At 47.0% G+C, this 5,019-nt stretch overlaps 1 long non-coding RNA gene across 1 annotated transcript; it reads right to left on the bottom strand.

Moving 5' to 3' along the window:
• Positions 1 to 290: 290 nt before the first annotated feature.
• On the bottom strand, positions 291 to 4,368 carry LOC143272363 (uncharacterized). Its single transcript, XR_013049873.1, has 3 exons — positions 4,081 to 4,368; positions 3,475 to 3,643; positions 291 to 1,062 (listed from the first exon to the last, which is right to left on the bottom strand). It is a non-coding gene; the product is annotated as an uncharacterized LOC143272363 (long non-coding RNA).
• Positions 4,369 to 5,019: the final 651 nt, after the last annotated feature.

The raw sequence follows: 5,019 nt of genomic DNA, 5'->3' as shown, positions 1-5,019 counted from the left end.
AGATCCGCCTGGCTCTGCCTCCTGAGTGTTGGTTAAAGGTGTGCGCCCCTGCCGCCCGGCTCCTTCTGTTACAATGAGCGGCCATGTGCATCTATCACTGTGATGGCTGACTCTGCGTGTCAGCGTGGCTGGGTTAGGGGATGCTCAGACAGATGGCAAAACAGTATTTCTGTGTCTGTCTGTTTATCTGTCTGTCTGTCTGTCTGTCTCTCTCTCTCTCTCTCTGTAAGTGATTATCAGGTGGAGCAGATCAATGGAGTGAATAAGGAAGCCTGCCTTTCCTAGCATTGCTAGCAACCATGCAGTCTGCTGAGGACTCAGAGCAGAAGGGCAAAGGCAGGGCAGATTCTCTGTCTCTAGAGCTGGAACAGAATCCTGGTTCTTGCTCCTCCAGACTGATTCCTGGGACATCTGTCCCCCCAGTTATTATAACACCTTTCTTGCTTCCTCAGCTTCCATACGTCCGGTTCTGCAGGGATTCTCGCTCACCATGGTCACGAAAGCCAGTTCCAGTCATCCACTTGGTACCAGTCTCCATTTCTCCAGAGACCTTGACTAGTACCATACTTCTGCAGGTATTTCTGTAGAATAGATTTTTATAAAGCAAGTTTGCTAGGTCAAAAGCCATGGGCTTTTTGTAATTCTGATAGGTATTGACAAATTTCTCATCATAGAGACTACACCAACTTATTTTTTGATGAATAATGCATGAAAGAGCTGCTTCTCCCCTACAGGATATCATCAAACTTTATAATTCTTGCCACTCTGGTAAGGTGAAAATGTCATTCCATTGTAGTTTTAAGTGGTATTTCTCCTTTGTGCAAAAACTGGATTTTTTTTTTAATGTGTAGGAGTTCTTGGTATTGCTTTTCCTGAGAGAAATCTCTTTACAGACTTCGAAAAGGCACAACTTTTAACATTTTAATTAACATTTTAAAGTTTGTCTGGTGGACCTCTCTGCTGTCATTAATCTGGCCTCTTCTTTCTCCCAGTTTCCAAAGTCATGCAGATGTCCTTACCCAGACAGCCAGTCTTGATTTATCACTCCATCCACTATAATTTCTTTGTAATAAAAAATACAGAGATAATTTTTCCATATTCTTGAGAATTTCACACATGTAAACAACAAATTATCATACCTTCCCCATCTCCCTCTATACCTCCCTCACATGCCCCCAGCACAGCCTTCCCACCTTCATTCCATCTCTTTGTTTTGGTAACCCACTAAGTTCAACTAGTGCTGCCTGCATGGCTATGGGCATGGGACCATCCACCGGAACATGGGAATCCTACCAGTGACCACACCCTAAAGAATGATTCTCTTTCCCCCAGTGGGTGGGTCCTGGAAGGCACCGCCCCATCCATGCTGGGATTTTGGCTGGCTTGCTGGTGTGATAATCTTAGGAAGGTCACTCCATCCATGCTGGGATTTTGGCTGGCTTGCTGGTGTGATGGTCTTAGGCAGGTCACCCCATCCATGCTGGAATTTGGCTGGCTTGCTGGTGTGATGATCTTAGGCAGGTCACTCCATCCATGCCGGGATTTTGGCTGGTTTGCTGGTGTGATAATCTTAGGCAGGTAGCCTCAGCTGCTGTGATTTTTTTGAGTGTGAGAGTCATGCCATGTTTGGAAGGTAGCATCTCACAGCGTTCTTGCCTGTTCTCTCTGCCCTGGCATCTTAGAGTGACAAGGGGCAGCTATTGAAGTGGTGCTTACTAACTGCCAAGCAGGGTTGTATTTTCTATCAATATGGTTGGTAGACAGAGTGAACCCTTAGACTCCCCTGTGCCATTTTCTCTAGAGCCCCAGGCAAGAACTGCTCTTTATTTCTGCTGAAGCATTTCCTTTGCAGCACGTTCTGTTATCATTCCTAGGTTTTGTCAGAAGAAGAACAACTCATGGTATTTCTAGAAGTAGCCACCATTGTGCGATATTATTTATTAGCTTCAGCTCTTTCTGCCCATGCTGAGAGGTCAGAAAACCTCTCAGCATCCATGTCTGCCTCGCTTTGGAGCAGAGGTGGAGATAGATGGCAGAAGCCCACTTTGACTCCAAAACCCCACTCACTACTCATACAGCTTAAATCTGAGACACTCTCCACAGGCTTGTGTCTCCAATGCTCATGCCCCAGCTAGTGGTGCTGTCTAGAGAAGGTGCGGGTACCTCAGGAGGTGGGGCTTAGCTGGAGGGACCATGTCACTAGACGGGGGTCACTAGAAAGTGGCCTGGCACCTTCTCTCAGTACTCTGCTTTCTGGCCTGTCATGGTGTGAACAGCCTTGACATCTTGTTCTCACTGCCATACACAGCACCCCTTCACTGTGCCCTCCCTGCCACGATGGACTGAAATTACCTGAAACTGAGAGCAAAACACAGCTCTGCTCCTCAAATTATTTCTGTGAGGTATATTCATCACGGTGAAAGAGAAGTTACTAACACTTGCACCCTTGTCAATGAAGCTAAGCAGCAGCTACGGCCCTTTCTTTTCTTTTGTGGTCTATATGTGTGCATATGGGTTGCTATGTATGTGTGTGAATGTGTGGGATGAAGCCAGAGGTCAACACTGGTGTTTTTCTCTCTGTTGCTCCCCACTTTATCTATTTATTTTTTTGAGACAGGGTCTCTCACTTGGCTTCCAGCTTACTCATTGGCTAGACTGACGAGATCACTAGCTTTGGGGGTCTACTGTTTCTCCCCACATGTGCTGGGGTTACAGACACATGTCATCGTGCCTGTTTTTTGTGTGGGTGCCAGGGATCTGAACTAGAGTCCTCCTGTTTGTACAGAAAGCATTTCACTGGCCGAGTCATCTCTCTAGCTTGAGCCATGGCCTTTGAGGCGACTTTGTCCCTGCCCAATCAGGGCCAGACAAGATGTACCGACACTTCCAGTGGCCTTCGTGTCTGGTACCAACTGACTGAAATTACAAGGGGAGGAAGTTTGGCAGTTCGCTAGATTTTAGCACTCTCTATGCACCAGATTCCATGTTAGGAATATCTGTGACTTCCTGAAATGCAACCTCTGGGCTCAGGTGGCATGCACACCAGTGCAAGTCAATCCAGAAGCGGATGTTTGTAATACAATAAAGCAGTTACCATGAAGGAAGGAAGCTCCCAGGTCCTACCCACTGGGGAAGGAGGAGAGACACCTTGCCAAAACGATACTGGATGTGATTCTACTATCTGAAGACATTTGTTCTACATAAGGCAGATTTTACCAAGGACCCAGTAGGTGCTGTGTGTGTTGGTTGGTCATATACAAACCCATATTGTCTTAATAGCTATCTGGGGGAAAGGCAGGGGTTATTTTAATTATCTGCCCTCTTCATCTTTTAGCATGATATCCAAATGTCAAGCAAAAGTCATTTGCTCATACTCTCAAAAACAGTAAAGGAGACCTCACGTCCTAAGCTCCAGTGACCCAAGGAAGCTGTTCTGTCCCACCTCATCGTCATCCCAGTGACATGGACGCTCACCTTTCATCTTCGCTTTTCTTTAGTAATCCCCGTTCTCTTGCCACAGGCTGGTGCAGGCTGTGTTTTCTCTACTCGCCTTGCTTTGCTTCTTTATGTTCTGTTCTCATGAAAGCCAGTGGGAGCCTGCCTCCTACAAAGAGCTGTCTGCTGTCTTCTGTCTTCCCAAGAGCTATAGAACCACCAGGAAGAAACGGCATTTGAAATGACCAGATAACTGTGTAGTAGGGGATGAATTGTGCCCCAAAGCCCCAAATTTCTTTCTTGAAGTCCTAACCACCAGTACTTCCACATTTAGAGACAGTTAAGTGAAAAGTTGGCACTAACCCAGGATGGTGCTGTCCCTGTAGGAAGAGGGAATGTGACATGGACACACACAATAAAGACAACATGGAGGGACATTGGGAAGACCGGCAGGTGCAAGTCAGCTGGAAAACGAGGCCCCAGGAAGCTAGCACTGCCCCGAACACATCACCCCAGGTTTTCAGCTTCTGCAGCTTTGAGGAGATTAACTTTGGTTGTTCAAGCCACTAGGTCTGTGGCCTTGGTTAAAAGAGCCATAGGAGACTAGAACACTTCAGAAATGGGGAGGAAGCTGTGAACACTCACAATGCCTGCTTCATCCCTCTTCATCCTCTTCACGGTCACACACACAAAGGGAACCACTTGCTGAAGGGGCTCTGGTTTCTGTGGGTCACAAGTCTCTTGATGCCCTTGGTAGCTTGTTGAAAGAGCTTGGACACACTGCTGTGGGTGAGATGGGGCCACGGGAGAATTTCAAGCCCAGAAAGGCATGATGGATTTGAAGTTAGTATGGATCCCACTAGCATCCATATGGAAGACGGATCCAAGAAAGGACAGAGTGGAAGTGGAGGGTCATTGAAAAGCTTTTCCACCCAGCAGTGACAGCACCAGGGGTGGACAGTGGGAGCCAGATTGACAACTATCTAGGTTGAGGAGAGTAGTATTGTTGATGGAATAGAGGCAGAGAGTGGGAGCAGAGATGGGAGTAGAGATGGATGCCAGTCATCTCCCCAGCTTGATACCTGCGCCTCTGGTGCCACCATCAGTGGGAAGCAGCTTTAGGGGACTTATTTATTTCCATGCCTCCCTTTTTATTTGAAGGCTTGACAAGTAGGCCAGGCTGGCTGTCCATCCAGGGTCCTGGAAATGAAATTCAGGTCTTGGTGTTTGTGTGGTAAGCATGTTACCAACTGAGCTAGCTCCTCAACCAGCTCTCGGCACTGAATGGAAATACTGACCATGGTATAATGAAGGTAATACATAGAGGAATAGGGCCAGACACCCAAAGACAAGGCAGGAGTGAGGTTCGTAGAAGATTCCATCTGAGTCTCAACACTGGACCACACTGGCTTTAGATCAACAAATGACATGATTCATGGCTGTCAGATTGGTCAAGGTTGTCCCCTCTTCAGAGGACCTGGCATCTGAAAATTCTAATTAGTGAAAACATGGCTTTTGTGTTATAGGAGCCAGGGGACTAATCTTTGGAAACTTCCTAAGGATAATGAGGTGTGAGGGTTCGAA

The sequence above is a fragment of the Peromyscus maniculatus genome, chromosome 1, assembly GCF_049852395.1.
Source record: "Peromyscus maniculatus bairdii isolate BWxNUB_F1_BW_parent chromosome 1, HU_Pman_BW_mat_3.1, whole genome shotgun sequence".
Lineage (NCBI taxonomy): Eukaryota > Metazoa > Chordata > Mammalia > Rodentia > Cricetidae > Peromyscus > Peromyscus maniculatus.
Note: the sequence above shows the minus strand (reverse complement) of the source record. Positions and strands in the feature narration are given on the sequence as shown.